The 17,486-nt window shown below is 46.4% G+C and overlaps 1 protein-coding gene across 9 annotated transcripts in view; it reads right to left on the reverse strand.

The window, feature by feature from the left end:
* The window catches only part of ST6GALNAC3 (ST6 N-acetylgalactosaminide alpha-2,6-sialyltransferase 3), a 655,315-nt gene that overhangs the window by 453,520 nt on the left and 184,309 nt on the right, over nt 1–17,486 (reverse strand). Inside the window, exon 1 of one of the 9 annotated variants that reach the window (XM_060139735.1) lies at nt 15,498–15,598. The exons of the other annotated variants lie outside the window; for them this stretch is intronic. The gene's annotated coding sequence lies outside the window, so the exon portion shown is untranslated. Of the gene's footprint in view, nt 1–15,497; nt 15,599–17,486 lie in introns of those variants that run through there. 9 annotated transcript variants of the gene reach the window in all.

Below are 17,486 nucleotides of genomic sequence, written 5' to 3' on the forward strand. Positions count from 1 at the left end.
GGTTCCAAGAAGTGACATCAGTTAAGTGTCATTTTAAAATGGAGATAGGATCCTCTCTTCTAACCTTTCCCGTTACAGCAGATCACTTTACACCCACACTACAGCTTGCAAAATTCTCAGCAAGGAAGTCACTTGCCAAATCAACCAGGGCTAGGGAGACTTTTATGTAATAAACAGGCCGATCCTTTACTTATCATGTCCCCACAGAGACATGAGTTCAAACAAGAGGGAGACTTCTTTTCCACAGCCATCAAGTAAGGAATCAATATGAGGATCAATTTATAAAACAAACAAAGCAGCCAGTTCCAAAAAGCAGGCTCAGCAACGCTCATGTGAAATAGGTCAGAGTTACATGGTATCATCCATGTTCTTTGAGCCCATCATCCCTTGGGGCCATCTCCAGGTCTATTTGCTGAATTCAAATGCGCTGGCAATAAGATCTTTTGTTTCTCAAGAGTCATACATCCTCCTTCCAAAACTAGTAAAGGTCAACCCCTCTCCCCTCCCCCCCCCCAAAAAAAAACCTGAGCTGCTTGCAACAGCTTTTGGATAAATCTCTTCCAAGCGTGGACTGAATAAGGACAGGCTCCCTTCACAAAGGTGACCACTTTCAGTAAGAATGGGTGTGCTCGTCCCGCACAGGAGTTCCCGGCCCTTCCCCTCCTTCCCTCCCTCTCTGCACCTTCCATCAGCTAAGGGATTTGCACAAGTCTGGTCACAGACTTTTCCATTTCACAGACAAATACAATCTAGAAGTGAAGAAATAAAGGGAGCTGGGAGGAGCCGCTCTAAGGTTGTCAACGTTTTATTCTGTCAAGCAAAGGCACTCTTTCGAAAGAGACCTGCTCAGCAGGGTATTTTGGCGCACTCCTGGGAAATAATAAGTACATAATCTCAAAATGAGTTTAACAAGTTTAACTTCATGAAATACCTGGTTTTCCTCGCAGTATGAGCTATAGGTCAGAGAAATTTTCTCAGGAGCCAGCATTTGGAGAGCATTGCTGTAAGTGCCCCCGAATCCCTTATCTAGAATGATAAAACCTCAGAGGGATTCTGCCACTGGGGAGATGGCTACGACTCTAATTTAATGCCTCACCGGGTTTCAGGCACACATACAGTTGGGATCCATTCTAAGTCACAGTGCTCTAGAGCAGCTACAGTCTGGGTGAGAAGACAGGGCTCGTTAGCAAGGTCCAGGATTTTGTAGGGTACATTCATAGCGGATGTGGTCTTTACGGAACTAAGCCATGAGCTTTCCTTTTTTCTATTCCTTTCAGAATCCTTCGACAGCTTTTGCTGATCAGTAAACAGCACTTGGTAAGTGACGAAATATGCATGGCCTGATACTAGGGAGCCACGGTAGGATAGTCAATCCTATTACAACTGGGTAGCTACCAAATAAAACTTAAAAGCAGATGGTGCAAACCAGTGGTGCACTATGGCAGCTAAGTATTGGGGTGGTAATTGGGATAGCACCTAGGAGTATATATATAACGTACATGTACATATACATTAATTGCCTATGTTTAAAAATTGTGGAGTTTACTTAAGCCTCTGGATTTCTGACTTCTTTTGAAAATATCTAAAGATTGGGCAGTAACAAGCCCTCGTTCCAGTGTGGCCCCTTGCGCCTGGTGCTGGGCAGAGACAGGCCAGGCGCTCTGGGCTGAGTCATTTCATTACCCACTTGGAGGCGGCAAACATCTGTGCTGACCTCTGGCTTAGCGTATGGAAGGTTATTTATACTTTGCCTAATCCCTAAAAGGACTGAAAGAGGCTTAGAAGAGATAGACAACAAGGAGAAAGGAGAGGAAGGAGACGAAAGCACGCGATGAAGCCAGGAATAGGGCCATGTCCCAGTGTCCACCACACAGTCCTGTCCACTTAGCTGGAGATGGGCTGCGAATCTGGTTCCCGACTTCTTCACGACTGACTGCAGCTTAGAGTCTAAAACCCAAATAAAGCCAAATATCTTCCCTTTAGCGAAATACAGTCTTTCTATAGTAATAACATTAAATCCCATGAAGCTATTAAACATGAAACAGCAATACAAGGCCACACAAAGTGCCAAAATATGTGGTATTGGTGACAAAGTGATCTGACAAAGAAGCCCTTGGTTGGGCTCGGAAAGACAGGTACATCACGGTTACACAGAGCTCACTACGGGCTGCATAAAGGAAAACACAATCATGTCAAAACAATAGAAAAAAAAAACGTGTCAGGTTCATTCAGCCGACAGGTGCTGCCCATAATTTCCAGCAGCTCTGCTTTCTTCCTGAAGTATTTTCTTTGAGTCGTTGTGAAACTATGGGAGATGCGACGCTAGTTAAAAATGAAGTGCCTCCTAGAGTTTAGGGCAGAAGTACCTCAGCTCTGAGACTTCGAGACCCAATTTCTCTCTCTCTCTTCCAATCAAGATCACCCGCGCGTGGCTTTGCTGACTAGATGACGGGTGTGGGAACTGAAGGAAAGGCTGAGGGTCACCAGGCGGTGCTCAGGAAGGAAAGGGTCCACCCAGAGCGCCAGTCCCACCCTTGGCTCTGGTACCCCAGCACAGTGTATCGCTTTCGCTTTCTCTCTCTCTTAAATCTGCATCAAGCATCATCAAGACAAATTCTGGCAACTACTCAACAATCCCACCTCTATTCTGCACGTTGCTGATGTAAAATTTTGTGTGGCCTGAGTAAAATTAATGGCAAATCCATTTGGCAAAGCAAAACAAATCTTGAATTAACAAACAGCACCACTACCACTGCTCGGTTTATTCGTGGAGAAAGACGTATTTAGTGCATTTTCTTCAGTTCAATATCTTATCTGTATCACAATGGGGAACAAAGAGCTCATCACATCAATAATGGAATTTCAAGCAGCCGTGCGAATAGGACGACAATTTTCTTCCCTACATAAATGGAGATCTGTGAGTTCTACAGGGAACGGACTCTATCCAGATGAATCAATTAAAAATTTATAAAGCATTTTGGTCGCTGAGTCAGAAGGACATGAGAACATCGGGAACTTCCTCCCCTTCTCTCTATACTGCAGAAGGTAGAAAGTTGACATTTTTTTCATGAGATATTGACTACATCCTCATATCAAAGCAGCCACAGTCATTACAGAGTCTGCCAGTATTTCTGTAAGAAAACCTTTCTGGGGAGGATTTACAGAATATTGGCTGCTTTTGATTCACAAAGAGCTGATTTTAAAGCCGGGGTTTCAGTAGCCATGAGTTCATTTCATTTGCACATCACACATAGTCAGAGCAAAGTCATTTCTTGGGCCTCTGACCGATAGCAATTTTACAGAGGTGATAATTAAGATAAGAGTCTACTTTCTTCAGAAAATATGTATTTTTTTTTCAAATCTGAGAATTATGAAGATCAGATTCACGTTCAGCCTCAGGACTAATATACTTTCCTTCATAATCTTTATCTGATTTTCAGTTGGGCCCTGAAGAAAAGGTGGCAAAACTACAGTGCGGGGAATGCGGGTGCTCTTCTCTGGCACAGAGAAGGAAAGAGAGAAGCCAAGGGGAAAATACTGCGAGGAAGGCAGCTCCGTGTCGTCTGACTTTGGACCACAGTGGGTCAGAGCTTGGGCGGGATGCGAAGGGAGGCAACAGAGTAGGTGACTTATCAAGACCCTACATGAAGCAGACTAGTGACCAAGTCCAAGACCGGTCAGTTCAAGCTGGAAGAAGGAGGCAGAGAGTTCCACGGGTCCATCAAGCAAAGAGTCATGATCAAGAGGCCAAGCCTTGAGGATCCATACTGGGGAAGACAACTGGGGACAAGGGCTCAGCAACCTGAGTCAAAGAGGTCAGGATGTAGGAAAGAGATCTCAATACAGACACTGTCTGCTGCTGCCCCACAGCCGTCCTGGGCTGGAAGGAGAGTTGGAATCCTCTAGAAAGACTGGGGACTTGGCCAAGGTTGGGAAGCTGGCTGGAGCAGAGGGGCTTTAGCTGGCAGTGTTAGCTCCCAGCCCAGTTCTCTCACCACTCACCGTGCTGCCTCTCAGGAAGACCTAAGCATGACCCTCCATGGGACCCAACCCAAAGAAAACGCTTCCCTGGGCCATTTGTGACCGATTCCACAGAGCAACTGAGCCTGAGATTGCAGGTAGTCACAAAACTAATACGTGGCTGAGAGGCACATGAAACGAGGACTGATAGTCCCCAACTTGCCGACATGCAGGATTGTTTCTGCCCCGAGTGGAAGAAAAGGCAGCATGGTTAGTGGCCGGTATACTCGCAGGGAGGGTGGCAGCAGGAAGCTCAGATGGGTGGCTGGAATCAAGACGGAGCGGGGAGATGAGAGCTGGAGATGGTACCCACTGAGCCAGTTGTTAGGCCCCCAAAGCAATAGCTGCTCTTTTGTTCCTAGAGACCAAGCCTTGTCCTCTAGGCTTTAGAAGGCTTGACCCTCATAGGCGCGAGCTCACATCCGCCGCCCTAACAGCCTGTGCTCCACATCTGATGATAAGAACAAGTAAATTCCTGGTCCTATCCGGGAATGCAGGGTTTGGTCCCAACAAAGCAGGGGCTTCCAGCTCTACTTCCTCTGAAATGACTTCTTTTGAGACCCAGCATCTTTCTGGAGCAAGAGTAGAAGTCCTGGAAAGTGGGGACTTGAAAGAATCTACAGACCTACTTGATAGAGTCACCGTGAGGCTAAGGAAGAAATGTCCTGAGAAGTGGAGCCCTGGGCACCCAGGGAAGGGAGGTGGTCATCCAGTGCTCTACCTTCACACCTGCCTTGTCTGTCCCTGTGTTTCCTGGAGCTAGGAGACGGTTTGCTGGAGACAAGGTGCCCAATAATATACTGTAAGTGAATAAATAAATTCCACAACATCCAAGTTTCTATTACTAGCTATTTGCAGTTGGTGAAGTGACCCCTGAAAGTTAGTATTTCTGCCTCTGAAAAATTGAGGGAATTTGACCATAACCCAGAAACGTTTGAAGAACTCATTATATATAGCCCATTTGCTTAGAACCTCAAGCATAATTTTTCTAACTAGGATCCTCAGACCATCTACCTGTGACGCTGCAGATTCCTGGGCCCTAACCAGACCTACTGCTCCCAAATCCTTGGAGGGGGATGGCCGTGAGCACAAGAATCTGAAGCTTTCGTAAATACTGCAGGTGATACTCAGGCATACAATGATTTGAGAAACACTGAGACTTACATTTACTGAAGAATCCTCTATTCTAGATCCTAAGTTTGAGACTTCATATACACTTTCATTTAACCCTTATGATTATGCCATGAGGCAAGTATTACCCTCTTCATTTTATAGATAAGGAAACTGACTTGAACAAGGTCACGCAGCCAGTAAGTGGCTGAGCCAGAATTCATCCCGGGTCTGCCTAAATCCAAAATCCTTGCTCTTACACATAGGAATGAGTTCAATGAACACTGGACACAGAACCAATAAAATGTAGAATGTTCTGTGTCTCACGTTCAGTCTTATTTCCCTTTAGTTTTGATGACCGTATATGCTTGTGGTGAAGAACTCAGAGGAAATGTGGTTGCATTTGTGTGCACTCATGTTTTCACAGCTTACGAACGTGAGGAGAGTAGAGGCAGGAAAAACATAAGGGAGGAAAATAGCAACATGGATGAGCAATGCAATGTTTGTACACTGAAGTGAAATGTTACAGTTGAATTTCACGGTCTTGATTTAAAATGGTTAGCAATGCTGGGTTATTAGCCTATAACATGCTTAGACCATGACACTGTACCAATATCACCACCCCATATAACTATTGTGACCTGCCTACAGGTAACCTTGATGGACGATGCAACCATAAAGGGTCTCAAAAAATTGAACTGTGCCCAAAAAACATGACACACTGAAAGCTGATGCGTTGATTTTTAATTGTCCCTTACTGTAGTCGAAATGGCTTTTCTTCTTTCTTCAAAGCAGTTGCCACAGTCAAATATCACCCATATAAATATTCCTGGAGCAAAATGGCATTGAGTTTTATCGTTTGCATGCTGTAAATGCTCTCTTGACGTTCCTGCAAGAGCTAACTGGCTTCATATAATGATAAATAGGGAATTTATTTTTTAGAATCTAGAGGTATAAAGGCCATTCCTTAAAAGTGGAAAACATGTCTCTAAGAAATATAATCTAGTAGACAAATCTTTAGAGTTATAGTCAAGAGTCTTGGGGTATGGTCCATCAATAATGGTTTGGTGGTTTTAGGGCCAAAAAAAGGCTTCCCCATCTTGTTTTAATCACCTGATACAATATCTACCACTATTATTTCAGCAGAATTTAACAAGAATCTATTAATTCAATCAATGAGAAATAGCTTTGAATACCTAAGTTCTTATTCTAATGTGATTAATAAGGATCACGTCTGAACAAGACCAAGTTTTGTTTTGTTTTTTTTGGCGGTACGCGGGCCTCTCACTGCTGTGGCCTCTCCCGTTGCGGAGCACAGGCTCCGGACGCACGCAGGCTCAGCGGCCATGGCTCATGGGCCCAGCCGCTCTGCGGCATGTGGGATCTTCCCGGACCGGGACACGAACCCGTGTCCTCTGCATCGGCAGGCGGACTCTCAACCACTGCGCCACCAGGGAAGCCCCAAGACCAGGTTTTGACTTGGATTTTAGGAGCTCCTGGTACTCGTCCCCACCTCCTTCTGAGCCGCTCCGCAGTAAACTAATCCATACACCATCTCGAAGGATGGATTTAACTCAGTGATTCCGGCAAAGTACTTTGAGCAACTCACAGAAAGAGACATTTGAAGCACAAATTATTATTTTTATAGAAGATATTACAAGAGTAGGGCAGCAGTTACTACAATTACCATTCAGGGAAGAATCTCCTTAAGTGCATACGGCAGATGTGCTTGGTGAACTGAAATATTTTCCTGGGTCTTAAACATTTAAAGTAATAACACCTATCTAGTTACTGAAGATAATTTGATGGCTATAGTATAGATAGATAGATAGATTCATTATAACAAATGAATTCACTGCACTATAAAGAAAAACTGAAGCTACTACTATTATGCTGATGTGGCTGCAGAGTTAACCCCAACCCCCTCCAGACACATCCTCTGCTGGTTCTAATAGAATTTCAGGCTATTACTTAAGTAAATTTCCTCATCAGTAAAATGAGGGAGACAGAGGTAATCTGTGTGGTTCCTTTCAGCTCCATGAGTATGCAATGGTTTCTGCATGCTATACAAAGTAACAATGGTATTATAATGGTATGCCATTGCAAAATGCCAATCAGGCACAAGAGCTAATCAACAGATAAAAGACAGAAAAAGAGCACTTCCCAGGCCCACAAAAAGGGTGACCCTGACTTTGGTTTAATGAATAATGCTAACACATCAACAGACAGAATATGCCAATTGCCAGGGATAAGCATTAGAGAAACATGATGTTCAGAGAGGCAAATGTGTTTACTTAGCAGTGTCCAAAAGAATGAGACACTGGAGCTGAGAAAACTAAACCAATTCCATTACCAGAAAGGTAACCACTATTATGAGGTTTGAATATTTTGTCACTTTTCCAGAGCTTCAGTATTGCATGCCTAAATGATCTTCTTTCTTTGTTGACTCCATGTTCCTTGAGCTACCATCTGATTAATGATACTGTTTCCCAGTAACCTCAATAAGAGAATGGGGGTAGAGGACAGAAGAAGTGACAAGCGGGTGGGGCACAGAGAGACTTGATACATGAATTTAAATTTTGATGCCCCTATAAAAAGGATACTGTATGATAAGTTAATTCTGACTTATAGATCAGTCATGATAGTATTAGCATATAATATTTATCAAGCACTTGCTATATTCTAAGCACTACTGTGAGTGCTTTACACACATGGGCCTATTTAATCAACACAGCATCTTACAAGGAAGATCCCATGCTAATAGGAGGAAACTGAAGCTGAGAGAGATTGAGTAACCTACCCAAGGTTACACAGTTAAAAGTGGCAGGGCTTCCCTGGTGGCGCAGTGGTTGAGAGTCCGCCTGCCGATGCAGAGAACACGGGTTCGTGCCCCAGTCCGGGAAGATCCCACATGCCGCGGAGCGGCTGGGCCTGTGAGCCATGGCCGCTGAGCCTGCGCGTCCGGAGCCTGTGCTCCGCAACGGGAGAGGCCACAGCAGTGAGAGGCCCGCGTACCGCCAAAAAAAAAAAAAAAAAGTGGCAAAGGACTTAATCCATAACCTTTATATTGTTCTTCTAATTTAGTTTTCATGAGACAGAGACTGAACCGGATGACCTGAAAATAACCATTTTCTATACTCATAAGACTGAAGATCAGATCTGGACCATGGTGGCTCAGATAAGACTGTTGCTGAGAACCCTTGCCTGAGGTACCCTTAGACAAGATCCTCACAGATATGGCCTTCAGATCACCACGTAACCCTGGACCCAGCGAGCCTCAGAGAAAAGAAAGTACTTCCTCGTCAAGGATATGACAGCCATCACTCCGAGAGGTCAGGAAATACCACCTGTGAATATTCCCTAAAGTTTTTCAAGGGGAAGCAGGAAATCCTCAGGCACACCTTTCCAATCTCCAGGGACAGATGACATCCTGAAGGATGACAAATCATGCTCCCTGCTCTCCAGCCCACTCCAGGATGGAGGTCTAATTAGCCATCTTAAGTTCTACCACAAACGTTTTTCACACTTGCTGATTTGTTTCTATTTCCACTTACATCTTTCTCATCCTGGATTTCCTCATGTCACGCCTAATGACGCAAGGGTCTCTTAGCTGCCTTCATCATTTCCAGTGTCTACCACCTCTACCTTGTTCTACACAAAGTAGCCAGACAGACTCTTGAATTTTGCATTCATCTTACACCAACCTAGTTGGCAAACTGATTACAACTTAATTGCTTATACAACCCAAATATTAACATCAAAGAAAAGGCATCAAAGTTGAAAAAGCAAGGGATTTCCCTGGCTGTCCAGTGGTTAAGACTTTGCCTTCCGGTGGAGGGGGTGCAGGTTCGATCCCTGGTCAGGGAGCTAAGACCCTGCATGCCTCGTGGCCAAAAAACCAGAACATGAAACAGAAGCAATATTGTAACAAATTCAATAAAGACTTTAAAAATGGTCCACATCAAAAAAACAAAATAAACAAAAAAAAGTTGACAAAGCAATACTCTCCTGTATTAGCCCTCTGTATAGCCTTCTTTTAATACCATAAGTATTATAGTAAATATCCCCGTATCTTTACAAATACAGATCTCCATAAAAACTGAGCCCAATAATACACAGTTACAGCAGAATGGCATGGGATTAGCATGGTGGCTCTGGGGCTGGGCAGAGCTGAGGTAGAGCTCTGGCCCCACCAACCTGGGCAAATCTGATACATCTCAATGAGTCTCAGTTTCCCCAAGTGTAAGATGGAGATAATGGGGGTATGTTCCTCGCAGGATTGCAGTGCTGATTAGGAGGTAGTTTGTAAAGGGTGCTGGGCACATTTTTTGGTACATGACAAGTGTTCAATAAGTGTTAGCTATCATCATATCATGATTATTACAGCATTGTGGCTTAGTGGTTAAGAGCTCAGACACTGGAGTCATAAACACATGGTTTGGGCAAATGAAAATTGTGAGTCAAGGTCTCTATAAACTCCACCCTGTCTTCTTTCCATGTGAAAAACATTTCCTTGGTAAAACTACTTAAACCACTGGAAGTTCTCCATCCCAGACTCTCTTGAAATGTGGTCCAGCAACTGTTGGAATAAAGATATAGGAGAGAAGAGGCAAATATTGCCCAGAACAGTAGTAAGTTTTCAGACCTCTTTGATCAACACATATCACTGAGTCTCTATTATGCACCCGGCCCAAAGATGAACGGCATGCTCCTGCCCTCAGAGAACTCATGTCCCAGTTCTAATCACAGGACGTTTTGTTGGGTCCCAGCGATATGGTTGCCCTGTTGTGTAGCACCTGCTCCATGCCTGGCTCTGTGCTAAGCCCTCTGCACATGGTATTCCATTGGTCCTATGGCTTATTCTTGGAGAACAACAATATTTCTCTAATTTTTCATGAAGAAACTGAGACGTAGAGAGATTGGATGTCTTGGCCAAGGTCACACAGCAGATGGATGACAGGGCCAGGATCTGGCTGACTCTACCATCCAGGTGCTCACCACTGGGCTTGTGTCTCCTGATTGTCCAAGCATTGCCAATATTCGACTTTTATCACATAGCAGTTGAGATACAGACAACAGCAGCTTTCAAATAGAAAAGTCACCTAATTGGCAAAAATCTGGAATAAAAGAATGATTAAATAAATTATGGTGCAGCCATTCCAATAAAAGAATAATTGAATAAATTATGGTATATCCAAACCATATCATGCAGCCATTGCAGACAGACAGATACGTTTTAACCTAGATGGATGTTCATGGTATTTTGTTAAGTTAAAAAAAGAATGCTTTAAAAAAACTGTTAAATGAAAAACTGAGCCCAAGGAGAATAAGACAGAGATGGACACGTTGAATTTAATCTGAGCCTGGACCTAATTTTCTTTAGACCTAATTTTCTTTGATTTATCGGAAAACTAAAATACGCTTTTAGTAGAAACTGTACCCCCATGAAACGTACATGAAGAAATATAGAAAAGTGGTTAAGAGCACAAGCTTTGCAATCAGACAGATCCAGGTTCATATATCATCTACGACTAACTACCTGTGACCTCGGGCACGTTACTTATCTCTAAGCCTCAGTTGCCTCAACTAAAAATGATGCTAATAATATTCCACCTTATAGGGATATTGTCCTGATTGAATGAGATAATGTAAAGAAAGTGCCAAACACAGTACCTGGCACATAGCAAGTGCTCAATAAGTGGTGACTATTACTTTAACTATAACCTAATTGCCTTCAAAATCAGCCTTTGCTAAAAACAGAAACCCTTCTGTAGATTGACATTTAAAAGGCCACCACCACAAAGAATATGCCAAGGCTTCCAGGAAGGTACTTGTGAAAGCGTGGGCTGATGAATAAATGACATTTGATTTTCTATTGCAACCTCTTTCCATTTCAACATCTTCTGATAAGGCAGCCACATGCTACTCTCTAGCTGCTCGGCTTCCCTCCCGCATTTTCAAACCAGAATGATTTCAAATGTGAAGCATGGTCCCCAAAGCTTCCTGTTTGCCATGATCACAGAGCACCCACAGGTCTTTGGGTTCTAAGGAACCTGCCCTGAAGCAGGTGAGGTAATTAGCTCCATGACACAGCCTAGTTATTTCACACTTCAGTTGCAAAATGAAAGAAAAAAGCAAAATGAGGGCATGAGAATGAGAAAAGAGGACAGATGAGCCAGTCTCCATTCACCCTCCGGAGTGCCGTTGTAGGTTCTAGAGCAACTGTATGAATGAAGGAGAAAATTTTAAATTTGGAAAGAGATTCCTAGATTTTTGGGCAACCCCAGCTGCCTTGTAAACCAGAGCAAATAAATACAAGCTTATCAACAGTGAAAATGTTACTGCCCAAGTTTAGTTAAATTCAGCCTCAGAGTGTGTATACTCAGCACTTGTATTTACACACTGATAGAGAGAGAGGTATTATTGCCAATACCATGTAGGTCATGGCAACCATTTCACTTACAATTTCCCCACAGCAATCTATGGAGTGCTGGTTGCTTTAAAACTTTTTAAAAGGAGGCATTGGTATTAGGTTATGGACTTCTCCAAGAAATAAGGGCTTAATTTTTCTTCTAATTTTTATTGGAGTAGTGTTGACTTACAATGTTGTGTTAGTTTCAGGTGTACAGCAAAGTGAATCAGTTATACATATACATATACCCACTCCTTTTTAGATTCTTTTCCCATATAGGCCATTACAGAGTACTGAGTAGAGTTCCCTGTGCTATACAGTAGGTCCTTATATCTATTTTATATATAGTAATGTGTGTATGTCAATCCCAATTTATCCCTCCCCCCAACCCCCTGGTAACCATAAGTTTGTTTTCTACATATGTAACTCTATTTGTTTTGTAGCTAAGTTTATTTGTACCCATTTTTTAGATTCCACACATAAATGATACCATATGATAGTTGTCTTTCTCTGTCTGGCTCACTTCACTCAGTATGACAATCTCTAGGTCCATCCATGTTGCTGCAAATGGCATTACTTTCTTCTTTTTATGGCTGAGTAATATTCCATTGTATATATGTACCACATCTTCTTTATGCATTCCTCTGCTGATGGACATTTAGGTTGCTTCCATGTCCTGGCTATTGTAAATAGAGCTACAATGGGGCTTAATTTTTATTACAGAAGAATGGTGGCGGGGGGGGGGGTGGAGGGGTGCCGCGCACGACGCAAGGGGTTCAGCCCAGCCCCTGGCTCATTGTGCTCGCCTCATGCCGGCCAGAGTTCGCAGCAGCGAACCGGGGAGCGGGGGGCTGGATGGGAGCGCGGCGGCGGCAGCTGAGGCCCAGGCTAGGCCCCCTCCCCTCAGCCTCCAGCCTGCCCGTCTGCCCCGCCCCCGCCGGCGGCGCCGTGCCCCTCCCCCAACCACCAGACTAGCACGGTGCAGGGGCCGCGCGCGAATACATGGGGGAGAAGCTGGAGCTGAGGCTGGAGTCGCTTGTGGGGTCCGAGCCCGCCGTCTACCCGCAGCCGCTACCGGTCTACGAGGAAAAGAGACGTAGAGTTACATCCGGAGAACGGGTTGCTGGACCGCCCCCGGAAGAAGAACCGGGAAGATTAAGACCAGGAACACACGTGGAAGAAGAAGAAAGAGATGATAAAGTAAAGCCTGGTCACCCCCAGGTTTGTCACTTGCACTTTAATCCCAGAACCCATTTGGTTCTAGGAAGGAGGGTCAGGGTGTGGGCAGCGTGTAGGAACAGAATGACTTTCACTAATGATCAAAATGACCTTGGATTTAGCTAAAATGCTCTTCAAACTCATTTTTCTGCTGGTTCTCTATGTGGAAGGTGTGTTACGTGGCTCTGGTGATAGTAAATCAGCGGTAGGCCTGGAAGTCAGCGGGACCTCTGCTACTTGATCAGTCAGTCACAGAGCTTCAGTCTGTCCCCTCTCCTGCCTGTGTCTCCTGCCCATGAGGTCTTTGTGAAGATCTCATTTTCAAACACATGAGGTGCTAAAGTGCTCTAGTATCGTCCAGGTATAAAGTTGCATTCTTAACTGAGATCAGACCAGTTCTTTCCCCAGATCTCCAGCTCCTTTGTAAAATCAGAGTTTCAGGTTCTATGAAATACAGATGTACCCACTGAACCCCCATGGGAGGGGGTAGGAGAAGGGATTGGGGATCTGATACTGGAAGCTTTACCATTAGACAGCACTGCCCCATATGACAAAGGGCTAACATTGGTCGGGCACAGGTGACAGAACAATATCACGTCCCTTTTGGTTTTATTAAGACGTTGATTAGAAGTTTCAGCTCAGCAGAGGGGCAGCACCCTGGGCGGGGACTAGGCCTCCACCATCTATGGCTCCTCCCCTCCAGCACCCAGGCTAGGTACTCAGTTCCCAGCAGCCCAGAGGGCAGGAACAGAGCTCTGCCAGGCTGGCCTTCTCAGAGGGCAAGTGTAAGCAGCACAGCCAGGAATGTGAGCGACAGGCTTTGCTGGGTTGTCGGGAAGGAGGGCGACGTCTGGCTCGGCATGGCTGGAGTCAGCGCTAGCCTCCCCTCGGCCATGGGCACTGGGGCCCCGGTCTCAGGTTCACACAGGCCTCCAAAGCCCTTCCCTGGGGATGGCGCTCAGACCCTCCACCCAGCCCACCCTCCCGCCCCAAACACCAGCAGGTCAAGCACGACTCAGAGAAGGGGGCCTTTAAAGGGCTTTAGAAAATCTTAGAATCTGGATATGGAAGCTACTATGTTTCACTTCTGGCTGAGAGCTCTGCTCCCAGAGCACAGGATGGCCCAGGGGGGTGAGATAGGAGGGTCTCACTGTGACCCCCCCAGGCACTGCTGGCCTTTTTAGCCACATGCCTGCATTCCTTGGAAATACATTTCATTAACAGCCAAAAGGAACACCCTGAGAAACGGGAGGAATTATTGGTTCGTTTCAACCCTTAGCAACAGGGAGTTTTCACCACCGCTCTCTGCGATGCGCTAGAACTTACCTTTGGGCAAAATGTGCCTCAGCTGTCCACGGCACCCGACACACTTGGCGACTCTGCCTGACCCGGGAGCGCCCTGGGCCCCGGGGACAGGGTCCCTGCTTCCTGACCACACCCTCGTGGGAGTGCTGAGGCCGGTCAGGCCCCAGCCCTGGGGGCTCAGCGTCCCCTCGGAAGTGACTGCGAGTCAAGCTCCCCACCGACCCCTACCCCCGGTCTCCCTCCCGCCAGGGCCGCTTCGTGCGCAGTGCCAGTCGGACCCTCCTCAGGGGGTAGGTGTCGGGGAAGCCCCGAGGGCGGCCGCCCTCCCGCACCCTCACGACTCGGTGCTGCTCCGGGTGGAGCCCGCGGCCTGGGGAGCAAGAGGCGCGACTGGGGTGGGAAGGAGACGGGGCCACGGGAAGCCCTCCACGGGCCGGCCGGGGCGCAGAGGCAGGAGGCGGCGAGGAGGACCGGCCCAGCCGCGAAGCCCGTGCCTCCGCCCCACCCGGGCCCGAGCAGCCCTCAGACCTCCCTGCCGGCCCCTGGGCTCGGAGTGGGTGACAGGCACGCCGAAGAAGACGTCCCGCTCGAGCCGTCCGGAGAGGCCGGCACAGGGCTTGTGCCTGTTCCCGGCGTGGGGCGAGCACCGGGGTGTGAGGGTGTGGAGCTGTCCGGCCGCAGGTCACAGGCTTTGCCTGTTGGAAGGGAGGGCTGCGATGGGGCTCTGCCGACGGAAGGGGAGGATGGAGCTGCCCACAGTCCGCGTTTGCCAGGCAGAGCTTCATCGCGGACCCTGTTCTCAGCAGCCGTGCGCAGCAGGGACACCCAGGCCTGGCGAGTCTGCGCCCCACCCAGGGCCGCTGGGTTCCTGCCCGGCAGCCCCGGCATCTCCTGCTGAGAACCCCCCGGAGACCATGCTCCTTCCCCTGAGCCCACCGCCCCGCTGCAGAGCCCAAGGGGGCTGGGGGCTTCACCCCAAACTTGAGGAAGCCATACCTGGGGGCCGGGACACAAGTGGGGGTCCCACCTTTCCCGCAGGAGCAGACCCCGCGGAGGGTCTATCTTTTGAAAATAAATTTAGACTAACAGGTTTTACACACAGAATCTTAGAGCTGGAAAAGTCCTTAGTGTCATTCATGTAGCTTCCTAAGATTTTTTTTTTTTTAATGAGAGGATGGATTTCCTTGAGCAAGAGTGAATTTCCAGGAATGGGTCCCTGGTTACCAAGGACTGTTTTCGGGAAGAAAGATGAATCTATTCTGTGAACGCCTTATAGAACTTATTCTATATTGTAGTTCTCTTTGGAAACACATGTACCGTTGATCTTTGTAGCAGCCCTTAACATCCTCAAGAGAAGCTCTCATTTCCCCATTAGTACTTGTTATAGACTGAATATTTGGGTCCTCCCAGCATTCATGTGTTGACACCCTACCTCCAATGTGATGGTATTAGAAGGTGGGTCTTTTGGGATTTGATGAGCTCATCGGGATGAAGCCCTCATGATGAGATTCTTATCCTTGTGAGAGTCATGAGAGAGCTGGCTTTTTCTCTCTGCTCTGTGAGGACACAATGAGAAGTGGACAGTTTGCAACCCGGAAGAGAGTCCTCACCAGAAGGCGATGATCCCGGTGTAAGGCCAACTGGCCCGAGGCAGGGGAACACAATCAGATTCACAGGTTGCATCAGACCGAAATTCTCCGGACCACCCAGTTCCAGAAACTGACCTGGAGACATTCTGGACCACCCAGTTCCAGGAACTGACCTGGGGACTTTGCACCCGGCCCAGCCTTCCCGCCTTTCGAGGGGCGGGACTAACTGTTCCCCAGGATACCCGAAAAGACCACCAAATAAGGAATACCCTGCACCCTCCCAGATTCACCACACCCCTTTCCCTTCTTCCCCTATAAAATCTTGCCCAACCCTTGCCCGGGTGCGACTTCTCTGGCCCCTTTCTCTCGGACCAGTGAACCTCGCCCGGGAGCACTCCCTAATAAAGCTCACTTGAAGCTTTCCTCTGTTTCGCGGTGCCGTTTGTTAAGATCCGACCTTACACCTGGCACCTAGATCTCAGACTTCCAGCCTCCAGGACTGAGAAATACATTTTTGTTGTTTACAAGCCCCCACCCCGCCCCGTTTTTGGTACTTTGTGACAGCAGCCCAAACTGACTCAGCACTCTTTTCTTCAAGTACATCGAAGAATTTGTGGAGCCCATCCATTTTATGATACAGTTTCCCAAATAACCAATATTCTCTCTATACACTGATGTCAACTTTTTTATCAAAATTGTTATTAAAAAAAGCTTCCATATTTTTTCCTAATAGTTTCCAATCCAAAAAAAAAAAAAAGAATGGTGGTGGTCGTGGTACTAGCAACTAACATTTATTGAGCACTGACCAGGTGCCAGGCACTATGCTGAGTGTTTTACCCAACAATTCATGTGATACATACTATCATGTGAAATAGACTAGAAGAGGTTAAGTAACTACTCCCAGGGAGTGATGACCCACAGTTTAGAACCAGGCAGTCTCTCCTCTGGGCCCTAGCTCTTACCTTTCATTTAGGTCTCTAAAGTCCTTGGTCCCTCCAGTATCTAGCATTTGATTTCTTCTACCATTAGAAGTTTCCATTGCTGCGCTGCTTCTAATATTTTGTAAGCAAATGGTAACCTAGAGCATTTCATTCTAATGCTTCTCACCTACGTTTTAAATTTTTTCATCTCCTAAAAGAAATCATGGCCATTGAGCTGAGTGACATAATTCTACATTCTTGCAGAGCATGCATTCATCTTCTATGTTCTTGTTTCTTGGGGTTTCTTTATAGCATATAAGATAGAAAAACAGGGTTGAAAAGGCAGGGAGACTATAAATCTTCTCATAGAAAAAAGACTCCCCAATCACATTTGAAAGAGTCTAGAGTTCTTTGATGCCCTCACTTCACTAGAAAATTTTACAGGCCCTGAACCAAGATGGCGGAGTAGAAGGACGTGCTCTCACTCCCTCTTGTGAGAACAGGAGAATCACAACTAACTACCGAACAATCATCGACAGGAAGACACTGGAACTCACCAAAAAAGAGACCACACATCCAAAGACAAAGGAGAAGCCACAGTGAGACAGTGGGAGGGGCGCAATCACAATATAATCAAATCCCGTAACTGCTGGGTGGGTGACTCACAAACTGGAGAACACTTATATCAGAGAAGTCCACCTGCTGGAGTGAAGGTAATGAGCCCCACGTCAGGCTTCTGAACCTGGGGATCCAGCAACGGGAGGAGGAATTCCTAGAGAATCAGATTTTGAAGGCTAGCGGGATTTGATTGCAGGACTCTGACAGGACTGGGGGAAACAGAGACTCCATTCTTGGAGGGCACATACAAAGTAGTGTGCACATCAGGACCCAGGGGAAGGAGCAGTGACCGCA

The sequence above is a fragment of the Lagenorhynchus albirostris genome, chromosome 2, assembly GCF_949774975.1.
Source record: "Lagenorhynchus albirostris chromosome 2, mLagAlb1.1, whole genome shotgun sequence".
In the NCBI taxonomy this organism is placed as follows: domain Eukaryota; kingdom Metazoa; phylum Chordata; class Mammalia; order Artiodactyla; family Delphinidae; genus Lagenorhynchus; species Lagenorhynchus albirostris.